Genomic DNA, 15,172 nt, shown 5'->3' on the forward strand with positions numbered 1-15,172 from the left:
GAAGAGATTGAGATGAAAAAGGGACAGGGAAGAAGCCATATTCCCAAAAGATGCTTGTAGATTTGGCAAATAAAGTGACAAAAAGTTTAATTCAATTGTTCAACAACAAGGTCCCCAAACCTCTGAGCACTACAGGCAACAGGCCCATGATGATGGAAGGTCTCGTGAGCCACCAAGCAGCCTGCCAGGGTCTCCTTGGTGAACCACAGACCAGGGAGGTCACACTTCTAACTTTAGACATTTAAAAGACTTTGCTTTTAGCATCATATTAAAAAAAATACAGAGTATAAAAGTTTAATATCCAAAGCTAATTTGGGGAGTAAACTTCTCATTAAATACATAAAAATGGAAATTATTCTCACTGGTCATGATATTGCGACTTACCATAGATAAGAAGGGGCTATCAACTCTACTCAACTCTTCTCAAATTGGAATTGAAATGTTTTGTAAAAAGTTAAAAATAAAAATAAATTTAAAAATGCATAGGGGACCCACTTTCACAGACATTTTCTTTAAAGGAGTAGGATTTATTTATTTATTTACTTATTTATTTTTATTGTAAACAAATGGGATACATGTTGTTTCTCTGTACATGGCGTAAAGGCATGCCATTTGTGTAATCATAAATTTACATAGGGTAATGTTGTTTGATTCATTCTGTTATTTTTTCCCTTCCCCCACCCCTCCCACCCCTCTTTTCCCTCTATACAGTCCTTCCTTCCTTGATTCTTGCCCCCCTCCCTAACCCTAACTCTAACCCTAACACTAACCCCTCCCACCCCCCATTATGTGTCATCATCCACTTATTAGCGAGATCATTCGTCCTTTGGTTTTTTGAGATTGGCTTATCTCACTTAGCATGATATTCTCCAATTTCATCCATTTGCCTGCAAATGCCATAATTTTATCATTCTTTATGGCTGAGTAAAGAATATATACCACAGTTTCTTTATCCATTCATCCATTGAAGGACATCTAGGTTGGTTCCACAGTCTGGCTATTGTGAATTGAGCAGCTATGAACATTGATGTGGCTGTATCTCTGTAGTATGCTGATTTTAAGTCCTTTGGGTATAGGCCAAGGAGCAGGATAGCTGGGTCAAATGGTGGTTCCATTCCAGGTTTTCTAAGGAATCTCCACACTGCTTTCCAGAGTGGCTGCACTAATTTGCAACCCCACCAGCAATGTATGAGTGTACCTTTCTCCCCACATCCTTGCCAACACCTGTTGTTGCTTGTGTTCTTGATAATCGCCATTCTAATTGGAGTGAGATGGAATCTTAGGGTGGTTTTGATTTGCATTTCTCTTACTAGAGATGTTGAACATTTTTTCATATGTTTGTTGATTGCTTGTAGATCTTCTTCTCATAGACTTTTTTTGTTTCAAGAAGAACATTGGTATCAGAAGTTTTAACCCTTCCCATGAGGATTCTATGTGACTGAGATTGGGACTCACTGGAGGAAAGCCAGAGGCTCAGGTACTCTGCTTCTCCTGGGTTTCAGACCAGCGGATCAATTCTCTGATCTGTGTGTGGACAATGTGCACTGACCCCTTTCCTACCCCACAACACAACCAGGCTGGATGGGTAGCTGCCTATACATTCGTGCACCTCTCTGCACTTACGCAATCATGTCTGTTTATAAGTGTATATACTATGGGCCTATCGGTTTGTTGACTTATTGTAAATTATAAAGTTCTGGGTATTCGGCAAAACATTAAAAATAAGATTTAGGTCTTTCTAGGCCATGAAATTGAGTCTGGGATGGGAAAGAGATGAAAGTAGGCTGTGATAATATACAATGGTTAGCCTGTAAGCAAGAGGTATTATGAAAATGTGGGGGGTCCTAAATCTGCTAGAAGAGTCAACAATAATGGATTTAAAAGTTTTAGATTTGCTTTTCTAAAAAAAAATATTCAGAGTTAGGCAATTGAACACAAAGAAAAGGATGTTTGGCAGAGAAAACATTTTGGACAAAATTGTAGCTACGCATAGAATCCTATTCACAAACTGACCCATGTGTCATGTTGGCACACAGCAAAGGCTCCATGTGAGTGGCCACTGTCACAGGACTCCAGATAAAAGAGGTTGCAAAAGCAGACAGGAGTGGTCATGGAATGCTTTGCCTGCCCTGGAAAGGAGCTTGGCATTTTTTTTTCCAGACAGTTCTCAAACTTGAGTTACATCTTAGTCGACTCTGGCTGCCATAACAAATATCACAGACTGTGTGGCTTGAACAACAGGAAGTTATTTCTCACAGTTCTGAAAGAACTTGGAAGTCTAAGATCAGCCCCCCATTCCATTTGGCTGTGAAGTCTGTCTTCTGGCTCACACGTGGCTGCCTTCCTCAGTGTGCTCATGTGATGAAGAAAGACAGAGGGTTCTGATCTCTTCCTCTTCTTGTAAAGATGCTTAATCCATCGTGGGTGCTCCACCCTCCAGACCTCCTCTAAACCTAATTACCTCCCAAAGGTTCCATCTCCAATTCCCGTCACATTTCAAGGAGATACGAACATTCAGTCCATAATAAGTGTGTATGAAAATCACCTAGGAATCTCATTAGGACATTCTTACCTAGTAGTTCCAGCATGAGGCCTGAGATTCTGCATTTCTAACAAGCTCCCAGGTGATGCCAAAGCTGCTGGTGTAGAGACCATTCTTTTGAGTAGCAGGGAGGGGCAATACCTGCAAATTCAGAATTTTTTTTTTTCTTAATCTTTAACAAGGAAAAGTTTTCAAACATACAAGAACTCAGAGTGTAATATAATTTTAAAAACCAATAATTTTAAATATTTTGCTTATTTACTTCATCTATGTATCTTTGCATAAGTACTTAATGTAAATTATAGATGTCATGATAATTTATTACTAAATATTTTGAGTGTATGTCCTCAAAAGTAAGAACTTTGTTTACATAACCACAATGTCATTGCTATCCTCAATAATTGCTAAATATCAACAAGTGGTGTGGTTGAAACTGTGTTCTAGACAGGTAATTCTAGTGATCTGTGTGGGACGTGACATTTTTTCATCAGATGTGTGTGTGTGTGTGTGTGTGTGTAAATATGTATATGTAGGAATATGCATAAGTGCACCCATCTGCACATCTGTTCATGTGTACAGAGGTACTTACCTGTGTGTGTTTTTGTGAGCTTAAATACACAGACAAGAACTCTGAGCAGTAGGGATTTCTCCGTTGGCTGGGTTCTCAAGAGGCAGCAGCTCTGGATGATGTGGCTTCTGCTTTCCCACATGGTGGGGAGCTGTTTGAGTACAAGACTGGAACCCCAAGCAAGGCTTTGACAGATGCTGCAGCTTCTGTGTACTCAGTGCAACTTAACCTCAGTGGGGAAAGAAATATGACAAGATATATAAATGCATCAAATACATTTAGATCTAGCCATCAGGGAAGTACCTGGAATTTAGTCAGTTCATACTGAGCAGGCCATTTTCATGAGAGCAGGCTGATGAAGAGAACTTGTGCCGGTGAGTGACCAGGGTGAAATGGACAAGCATGTGAGCTCCCCATAGGCCTGTCCTGTTCTCTCTGTGGTTCTGTGGAAGAGCTGGGTCCAGAGGGAAAGATCCCTGAGTGAAGGATTCAGGGTGCCTATTAGAACAGATTCCTTACAGAAGGGCTTGGTGTATCTTTCCCTGCCCTTTCCCCTTGGTGATGCAATGTATGCACACTCTTCTAAGTCACAGCTAAAAGGACCGAGGTACAGAGAAAGAACTGAAGTAAAGGATGAGAAGTTGAACTAAACTGATAGCCATAGCATCTCTATGGGTGCCCAGAAATAACCTCTTGTGTTCTCCAAGAATTGTTAGAAGTAGCCAGAATTCCATAGATCTAATCCAGAAATTGTTTACTGCTTTAATAATGTTTAAATGAGAATGATTCTGAGTGGGTGCAAACTTATCTGCAAGCCACCCAGCAGCATATTGCAAGCAGAGCCCCAGGTGGGGTCTACCAGCAAACCCAATTTCACCCAACACTGGTGTTGTGCCCAGATCGCGAATCCCCAAAGACCACCAGGGAGCCGTCTCCGATGCAAAAGCAAAAGGGTCTTTATTGCAAGCTCGAGCTCGAACTCACAGCGTTCACTGACACAGCAGGTCCTGGCTGAGGGTCCCGAGTCTCGATTCAGTGGGATTTTTATGAGCTCCACAGTAAAGCGGGAAATTTGAACAAAGCAAAGTACACAGTTGGCTGATATTCCAACATGTGAGGTTTGGCATGTTTCCATTGGCTTAGGGTACCCAGGTCTTAACATATTGACATATATGGTTTGGAATGTTAGGCATTGGCTTGTTAGCTCCCGATGGGTTGTTTGCCAAAGACCAGTCCTAATCTAGTAGCCTTCCTGGATTAGGCTATCTAGGCCTGAAATCTTTCATGCCCTAAATGTAGCCTGTCATGGCTGCGGTTTAGCTCCCTTTTCACTGGGTGGCCCCATTATTCCACATGCATTGACAATGCAGGATACATAACTAAAAACACACTTGCAAATCAAACAGACAGAGGTTCAAACTTCACCTTGTCACTTCCAGATGAGATACACTGGCAAACAGTTCACCCTTGGGAATCTCTTTACCTTATGGTTAAACTGGACAGAAGTCTAGTAAATGTTTTTTGATGGATTGACCTTCTTACAGAATCTACAACAATTTATTGGAAAATTCATTAATTCATTGAAAAATTAATTGTGCAATTTCCTGTGGGAGAGAATCCAAGGGAGAGACTGACCAGCTAAGGAACTCCCAGCCTTTGCCTGCTTCAGCCAGAACTATTCCTCCTTTACCTGCCTTATGAGTTTTGGAAGTAGCATTCATGCTCTGTTTGAAAACGTCTGTTCCTTTGATGTTCCCAGGACAGGAGCCAATGGAGAAGGGGCAGAGGCGACAACTGGATTACTTAGGCATTGCAACTGTTTCGTGTGGTTTGGGGGTCATGCCACACAAGACTTAACTCACTCCCAGCTGTTGGAAAGGTCAACTAACTTGTCTCAACTTAGCCCTGTGCTTAGTAGGTTGCCAGGAAATCCTAAACACTTTGTATCCACAGTGTTCCCCATAGACAACTGCCTTTGCACACACTGAATCTGCATAGGCCCCAGCCTGCCCTCACTCTGGGCAGATAGTGATTACACAGCAAGGTGCTGATAGGTCAGTGCTCCCCACTATAGGCCTGTGGAGGCTGGACCCAGGGAAGAGGGGACAAAGTGCACCTGGCACTTACTGCTTATTAATCAGAGACCCAGAGACCTCTGCTCACTCGTCCACAACCAAGCTGCAAGAGGGCCTGCGAAAGGACCTGCTTTGACCCTTCTTTGAGTAGTATGTCATTGTCTCCATGTGGTTTGTTTTTCCCTTAAGGACCGCGGTTGTTTGTATTAATCTCTATTTCCTACTCACCTCTCTCTAGTGACTGCCCCAGGAGCAGCGAGGAAGGACACTTTAGTATGTCCTCTTAGTTTTAATTTATCTATACGAATCATGCAGGAGAAGCTGGCATAGATGAGATTTGCTCCCAGAGCTACTATTGATCAGCTTACTTGAGCACAAAATGCAGGCATTATTAAAAGGGTTACATGAGAAATAATTGCATCCGGGGGGGATTGCACGTACTTTCAATTTAGCCACGACCTGACACAGAAATTGGCCTGTTTTATCATTATAATAACAAGCATGGCTTCTTACTGAAACCGGATTTCAAATCTGGACCTATGGTTATACATTTTTAAAAGTTTTACTCTCATCAGTTGACAAAAAAAATCTTGGGATGTGCTTTTACCCTTGAAATTGTTCACGGGTGCTACTCTTTGTAGCAATGAGAGGCCATCATGTAGAGGAAAGGCTATTTTCTACAGAAAGATCCATGATGGATCCTCTTCTGCTCATCAGCATAATGCCCAAGCTTGGGCCTTAAAACGTTTTAATTCCCACTCTTAAGATAACAAGTGCTGGATTAGCTTTTACATTCTTATCATGTAATTGCATTTGCTGCCATCTGGATTGCTAAAGTCAGAGCAAGAACATTCTGAGATGGGGGCAGATTTTGACCCAAAGAGTATCTGCACAAGTCATTTGAAATACAGTGAGTAGGTCATTTTCAAACGGCTATTTCTGGGAAAGCTCACTCACCTGGAGGCAGAGACACTGCAGTTTTAGTTCCAAACCCCACTTGTAACCCAGGGTAAAACATTAATTCAGTAGAATAGACATACACGTCTTAAGAATATATATCTAAAATTGAAAGCCAGAAATGTGCTTAATGGAAACTCTAAAAGCCTTATCTTTACTGTCAGAGACAATACAAAAATGTTCGCTATTTCCATACTTATCATTAAACAAGTAAAAGCCCATGCAATTAGGGGGAAAAGATAGCAATAACCGTGTAAGATTGAAATCAAGAAATGTTTCCATTAATTTTGAATGATGGATAGTTGTTATAATACAAAACTCAAGACAGTTCAGATTAAACCTATTAAAAAGCAAAAAGACATTTCAACAAATTTATAGTTAACAGTAAAATAAAGTTTGCTTATATATAAAATATAACTATCAGGAGATAAAATGGAAGAAAAGGTTTAATTTACATTGCCACCACCCAAAATAAAATTTCTTAAAATCACCTTGAACAATGTGTAGAATCCATATTCAGCAAAATTTAAAACTACTGAAGAACATGAAATAATATTTAATTTCATGGCATGTCTTAATATGCCAAGACTCAATATTTTTTGAAATATCTATAAATTCTCCCAAAATTAATATATGGCTCTCACATGATTCAAATTCCATCACCAATTGGACCTTTTAGTAACCTGACAGATATGCTAAAGGTTTTAAAACACCTTCTATCGATCAATCAACGAACCAATATGGTTCTAGAAGAAAACATATATATAATGGAATCCTAAAGCCATAAAAATATTTCTAAGGCAGCTTACGGACACTTAGAAGCCATGAGAGATAATATTAATAAATATTAATATTTAAAATTCATAACATCTCTATAGCAAAAAAATTTAGTCAAAAAGATGAACTAAAAAATTCATGTACATCAATCACAAAGCAGAGAATTTCCTTAACATAGAAGGAATCCAGAACAATTAATGAATAAGGTGAATAAGACAATAATGAACAAATGATATAAATATTTATGAGAATACAAATGGTCAATAAAGATATGAAATAAATGCATTCAAGTTGACTCAATTAAAACAATGAAAATCACAATAGGATACCATTTCTCACATAGTAATTTGATAAAAAGTAAATTAATTATTATAATGACTCCTGGCAAAGACATATGTGCCTTCCCAAGTTTCCTGAGGGCATACACATTGTTGCATTTTTAATAGAGCATTAATCATGTGTATCAATTTTTAAAACCATAAATTTTTTGTCTCAAATTTAAATTTGGAATTTATCATAAATACCATAAATTCATCAGTAGTGTCTCTAAATAGGCATTCATTGCAATAATTTCAAGATAAGAATAACTCTAAGCAGCTACTTATGGTGTCTTAAATTGTATTGCTAAGGCAGGAAGATCACAGCCTCAGGAACTTAGGGAGACCCTGTCTCAACATAAAAGAAAAAACAGGCTAGGAACGTAGCTCAGTGCTAAAATGCCCCTGGATTCAAGCTAGTACCAAAAAAATAAATAAATAAAATAAAATAATTAAATTAAATTAAAAGTGGGGCAACCAGGAAAGATCACTACTGAGATGAACTGGGTAAAAAGAGTAAGGTGAAGTGTTATATAAGAGACCAATGCACGGGAAGCAGGTAGGAAGAGTGAATGTGTGTTCGTGTGAAAGGATGCACCTGCAAGCATTTGAAACCTGCATAAGGAATTGTTACCTGTAATCACCTTTAGGTAAGGTGGGGAAAAAACAGACTTGTTTTCTATTTTGAACCTTCAGTTTCTTTAGTGCATTATTTCTTTCTTAATTAAGGCCCATGTTGATTTGTCTCCTCTATGTTCTAAATTTTTCATGAAAATAGAATTGTCACATTATTTTTCTGATAGCAAAAACTAATGTTCAATTATTTGTTAAAAACAACTTATAAAAATAAAGGGGCCCAGAAAAGTTAACATTCGTCAATCATCTTCTTACTGAAAGGGTGAGTACGTCTGTTCATAATTTGCTAAGTGTACATAGCTGTTATTTGTCAATGGTAACATATTAGGCTTGCTGTTCAGTAACCTTTGTAATGTTTGATTTATAATAAGCATACATATATTTCAAATATGGATTCATGTCATCATTTCCACTGCCTGCATAAGGACTACTTTGTAATGACTGATCCATAATTTATTTAACTATGAATCCTATTAATGGGTATTTTTAAAGGTTTTCAATAATTTTAACATAATTGTGATGAATATTCTGTTTGTTCTTTACACTCACCTTCTTTTTTTCACAAAATATATTCCTGCAAAGTGAATATATAACAAGAATTGCCATTAAAGGAAAATCGTTTTTAATGTTGATATAATATCTCAAAAAATCAAAAAACAGCAACAAAAATCCCTTTCAAAATCCAGGTTCCTACCATATTCTCACCAATAATGAGAACGCCTGTCTTGTCAAGACTTCTGACAATTCATCTTTTCCCTGGTAATTTTATCTGCCTCCTTTATCATGCTCAAAGCACAAAATCTGTACTTAGATATATTTGAGAGCTTTCATTCCTGTTCTCTTTATCTGTTTGCTCATTTTTCTATTAACATCACCCTGATTTTGCTACTAACATTTTAATTGCTTGCAAGGCTAAGTCCCTCTCCTATTTTTTTCTTCAGAAATTTTTATGACTATTTCTCATATTGTTGCATTATTATCTTTCCTGATGAAATTTCAAATCACTTTATAACATTTTTAAATGACAAATTTAGCACTTTGCAGAAAACTTACGGTTTCCTTGATTACTGCTGTCCATTTTGAATTTTTTGTTCCTCTGTGGTTTCATAGATAGCCTCACTTGGATCCCACGTTCTGTGCTAAGTTTTTCTTACAATTGGATAGAACTGACAACTGTTTATGTGTATTGTGGCATGTTGCTGGTTATTTTGCTATATTAAAAAGCAAATTGATTTTTCTGTATAGCTTTAAAACTGACCACCCTGTGAACTCTTATCATTTCTAATGAGTCAATTTTTTTTTCAGTTGACTGTTTTAGGTTTTTCAGGTAGATAATATCCTCTGCAAGTAATATTGATTTTTCATTTGCCTTCTAAGACAATGCTTTCCAATTTCTGAATCATTTTCTTCTAAATTATGTATATGTAATTTATGCACACTTCTCTTGAGTAGGAGTGGGTCCTGGTTTTGGTCCTAAGTCTAGATTCATCTGTATCGAGACATACATAGAGACATACATAGAGACATACATAGAGACATACATTGAGCTCCCTAGAAGCTCAGATTCTGCGTACCAGTGAGTTTGATCATAGCTATTTAAAAAGGTATCATTTGAGTATACCATGGTGTCTGCTATTCAGATGTCTTGCCCTACAATCCTTTGGTTTATGTCTGATTTCTATGAATATGGGTAAGCTTATTTTATTTTTAACCAAAACTATAAAAGCTTTGCTATGCAGTCACTACCATCAGACCTCTGTAGCAAACATTAACCTTGAATAGAGAAAGGCTGCCTCCTCTATGAAGCCATGGGCCACAGAAGCAGAGGGCACCCCTGGTCCCCTTGTGTGATCAGTGAGTCCAGGGAGGAATACTAGTGCCTACTGGGAGGGGAATCATTCCTGGGGACCCAGGAGCTGTGCCTGGATTATAGCCTAGAACTCAGTGTTTAGTAAATGAATCAATAGATGGTAGCATGTCATACAGTCCCATCTGTGACTGGGTTTTTATGAATTTATCTTTTAAAATGCCAGCTCTTGTTGTATATATTTTGATGCTATATTATTTATCAGATGAAACTGATAAGAGTTTCAAGCCTCTTATCAATATAAAAGAATGTCTTCCTCTCTCCTGTTCAATGCTGTTTTTACCTTTGGAATTTGCTTTCTGTACTGCACATTTCTACCTCACAGTCATTTTGGTTTTCTAAGGGTGTCTAATTATACCTTTGTTAATTCTTTTATTTTATTTTATTTATTTTGGGGGTCATTTACTTTTTGTGTGCTCTGTTTAGGCAATACATTGCTAGGTTTTCTATGATTTAATACTATCTGAGAGTTGAACAGAGTGGTTTAACATTTACATTATTAACTCTTCCATTAACCCCAGTCTTCTCTTAGCTTCCTTGTGATTTCTATTTTATTTTTTATCCTGTCAGCTACTTTGTTATGCTCCTTATTTAATGATTTGAAAAGTATCAATACTTATTTTACATGTATTAGCGCAAAGTTTTGAAAATGTCTATATTCCGCTATTAAAATAACTGAGGAAGTCAGCAGAAAAAACATAGACGTTTGAGCAAACATTATAGAAACGGTTCTTATTTGCCTTCTTTCCTGGTTCCTCTTTATCCAATCTGAATTTACACTCCTTGTTATTTTCTTTTTGTTTTTAAAATTTTATTTTACTTTAGGAAGTGTCTTTCTCAAAGGAGAAAAATAAAGTAATTGATAAATATTACCAGTGCATTTTAAGCAATTATTCATATCTTACCTTTGCTTGTTCCTACTGTTGTGATTGTATTTGTTGTTCATTTTCATTTTGTATTGGGTTGCTTTTTCTTTTATTTGTTGAGTAGAGGTTATTTGTCTTGGATGAGCTAAAAACCCTTGTGCAGTAGTTAATTGTTATCCCCATCTTAGAGTCAGAAGAACTGAGTCATGTAGTGGCTAAATACACCACCATCATCAAAGGACTCAAGACTATTACTCTGTGGTTCCAAAGTTTTGAGAAGCATGTGCTCTCTAAACTCCACATTTGTATTAGTCAGCATTCTCTAGAGGAACAGAATCAATAGGAAGTATGATTATAAAGGGGGATTTATTAGATTGGCTTACATCACCAGAACCTGGAAAGTCCATAATGGCTGTCTGTAGCCGGAAAGCAGGAAGAACCAGCAGCTGTGCAGTCCAAGAGGAAGAAGGCTTCTGGAAACGACCTGGAGAATCACTGGCAGAGTCTGCTTGGAAGAGTGAAGAAGCGAGAGTCAGATGTCCTCAGAGGAGTGAAGCAGCAATCAATAACCCATTTCAAGAAGAGCAGAGATTGCATCTGCACCTGCTTCCTTGTTCTTCCAACTTTTATTCCATCCTATAGCGCCATACCGCCCATGCTTAGGGAGGGTCTCCACTTAGGGTAACTATCCTATGTTCCAAGCATTCCTAGACACACCCTCATGGACATACCCAGAGGCCTCTTAATCATCAAATCGTGGGCACCTCTTAATCCAATCAAGCTGACAATTCAAATTAACCATTATAACAGCCTTGCCCACCACACCCAGTGACCCTGTTAACCTTTCCTGATCATCCCAACACTGTATATCCTGCAATCAGGAATCCCACAAGGTTATATTTCGTATTCTCTTTTATGACATTTACTTGAACAACAATATTATCTCACAATTCTAAGTCTCATACCTCCCTGGGTTATTGTCTTCAATCATCTTTCCCCTTATTGCCTTTGTTCTCCCGGTTCATACTCTCTGGGATTCCTACAGTATATAAACAGTCTTTTCACTACTTTAGTCCCTCATCATTGATCTCATTTTCATCTCTGTCTTTTCTTCTGATTTCCTGGAGAATTTCACACATTTGCTCTTAATTTAATGCAGTGTTCAATATTTTCTGGTGCCACTGAGTTTTTAATTTGATAAGTTTGATTCCCATTTCCATGTAATCCTCCATTGTTTTCATGAGGTTTTCCCTGGGTGTCATTATGGTTGTAGCAATCTCTTCAATCTTACTGAGGACATATTTTCCTGTTTATTACAGTAAATATATTTCTATCAGAGGCTGTCGTTCTAGCTTTCAAGAGTGGCTTTCTTTTTGTTTTGCTGAAATCTGTGGTATTTGTTTGTAGGTCTCTCTTAGAAAGAGAGAATAGCATTTATGTACAAGTCGATTATCCAAAATACTCAAGACAATAACTTTGTATTTATTTTTGGATTTTAGAATACTTGCACAAACATAATATCTTGGGGTTGGGACCCAGGTCTAAACACAAAATTCATTTGTGTTTCATATTCGGTTTGTACACATGGCCTGAAGGTGATCTTCTGTAATATTTTTAGTGCACCTGCATTTTGACAGTAACTTGTCACATGAGGTTAAGTGTAGAATTTTCCATTTATGGTATCTTGTCAGTGCTCAAAAGTCTCAGATTTGGGATTTTTGCATCAGAGTTGCTCAACCTGTATTAACAGTTTTTAGCCAAGTAGCAAAGAGATTTTTGTTGTTGTCTGTGTCTTGAAGCTCTAAAACGAATTAAGGAGAACAATCCTATGTAAAATAAATTATAATCTGTTGCTGCTCAAACTGGCTCAGCAGGGTGGTGGTGACAGAGCAGGGCCTGAGGGAACGCTGACGCTCTACTAAGTGCTCCGCCTCTGGATTGCAGGAGGCTGCAGTGTTTGGACATCAATACCAGAGAGAAAACCCAGAGTCATCCCATTGCCTTTGGCAGCTGCTGGTCTAGCAGACATGCAAATATGAGAAGTGGGCATGCTGATTTGTCCCCAGCCCACAGAGCATATGAAGTAACACCTTAAGGACTTTCTGCCACCATTTCATTCAAAAAGAGGATCCACAGTCTAGTTCTCTAAACACATTCAATATTGTACTATCCTAACTTTAGTTAGCTGAAATTCCTTGAAATTCTTGCCAGGTATTGACATCCTTTCCTTATTTCTGTAGTAATTCAAAGATTTTCTATAATTTGTATTTTCTATTTATTTCACAGAGAAACAAACCAAAGGAACCTATTCAATGAAATAATATGTATTTCAATAAGGGAAGGGAGACAGTTCATCATGCATGGGATTCCTGTTATTTATTCTTAATTTTCCCTTCTCTTGCATTTTATTGGCATCAGAAATAGAACAGTTATAAGCATCTTTTCCCCTTCCTCTACTTTCCAATTGACATCCTATAGATATCTCCATTTAACATACACCAAACATAACTTACCTTTCTTCCCACATTTGTTCACACTCCTGAACTTCCAATGTAGACTTCTAGCATTTCTGTTGGTCTAATCACCTGAGCTAAAATCCCAGGGGTCATCCTTAATTCTTCTCCTTCACTCACAAAAGAACCAACCAGGCAACATTCATTGGCATCAATTTAAAAATCTCTTCTCTTGGTGGAAAGATTGTCATTCTTTATACATACCTGAAAAAACCTAGAAATTTTCCTCAAAAAAAAAAAAAGTTGTATTTTAAATAAAGTTCTTGTTTTAGTCAGTTTTCTTTTGCCGCGGTGACTGAAGGACCTGACCAGAACAACTGGAGAAGGGGAGAAATGTATTTGGAAGCTTACAGTTTCAGAGGTGTCAGTCCATATACAGTCAGGCCCATTCCTTGGGTGAGGAAGGAACATCATTCATTCATAAGGTGAGGTTGAATATCATGGTGGAAGAGTATGATGGAGGGAAGCATCTCACCTGCCGATCAGAAAGCAGAGAAAGCTACTCTACTTGCCAGATAAAAATATATACCCCAAAGCCACACCCCCAATGCCCCACCTTCTCTAGTCACACCCCTGCTCCAGTTACCACCCAGTTAATCCCATCATGGATCAATTCACTGATCAATTTAAGGCTCTCCCAATCTAATCATTTCCCCTCTGAACCTTCTCACATTGTCTCACACATGAGTTTTTGAGGGACGCCTCACATACAAACCATAATGGTTTTCATTTGATTTATTATAAAAATTTGTATATTTATGTATATTTATTGGTGCATATTAATTACACAGAATAGCAGGTTTCATTGCTTTTTTTTTACTATTTTGATGCAACTAAATTTTCTCTTAGTTGAAATTTATATTTTCTACTTTGACCTTTTAATAATTGCAACTAAATTTGATAAAATGTGGGAGAAGCTTGTAAGATTGCAAATTATCATGCAGTGTGCAATTTTGATTAACAATATGCATCATAGTGTCATTATAAATTAAAAAGGGGAAAATACATGGTGTTACCCAAGAGAAATGAGATGAAAATTTTAGCCCACAAAAATAATGGAAGCAACTCCATTGTCCTATATGTTAAACTGAAAAAATAATTCCTGCTAACATCTCTCTACACCTGGCCCTTGAGAATACTTGAATAGTACTTTAATATTTTTTTCTCAGAACATGTAATTTATAAATGACTAAACCACCTGTACCATCTTTCCATCAGCCGCATTGAATGCATAATTACCTAAGTATATTTTATATGTATTTGGTTATGAATGCAAATACATACATAAAAGAATATTAAAATAATGTTGCTGAGCATGACAAAATATGATCAGGGCTTGATGAGTTGGAAATGGGACTAGAGATATCACTATGAGTTCAGGAGGACAGTAACTGAGTTATAAGATAATTATTCCTCTTCAATGGCTCTCACCATGACAACTCAGTTCTGAAATTCAACCATTATTCAGCTCAAATTATTGTCAAAGTTTAAAGCTTGAATTTTATTGACCTCCTTCTGATGTCTATGACATCTAATCATCTGGGTATATGAAACCAGATTGTTAACAGCAAGAGCAGCTCAAAAGATTTTTACTGTACACACCTGGACAATTCTTTTGTTAAGCCCAAGTGAAGATTCAGCCTCTGGGCTCTGTATATATGCATAACCACTTTGGGGCAGAAGCTGAATGTGGCATTCCTGTCTCCTTTACTGTTAAACTGCAAGTTTGTTCTACCCAAAGATTCCAATTTGTTTTATATTCAATATAGGCTGTCTTGTAACTTAAATTGCAAATCCCTGATTAACTTTTGCTAAATAAAAAGAAAGAGGAGGAGGAGGAGGAAGAAAAGGAAGGAGAAGAAGAAGGATGATAGAGGAGAGGATGAGAAAAATATGAATAAGAAGAAAAAGAAGGGGAAGGAAAAGGAGAAATATATAGAAGGAATCATTAGATTTAGTGACAATAACCTCTGATTAAGTCCCCCTCAGCTTATGATTAAGAGGGCAGACATCCTATTCATTTAAACCCTTGTCTGATTTTGACCCATCTCTAG

This window comes from Sciurus vulgaris, assembly GCF_902686455.1.
Source record: "Sciurus vulgaris genome assembly, chromosome: 14".
NCBI lineage: Eukaryota > Metazoa > Chordata > Mammalia > Rodentia > Sciuridae > Sciurus > Sciurus vulgaris.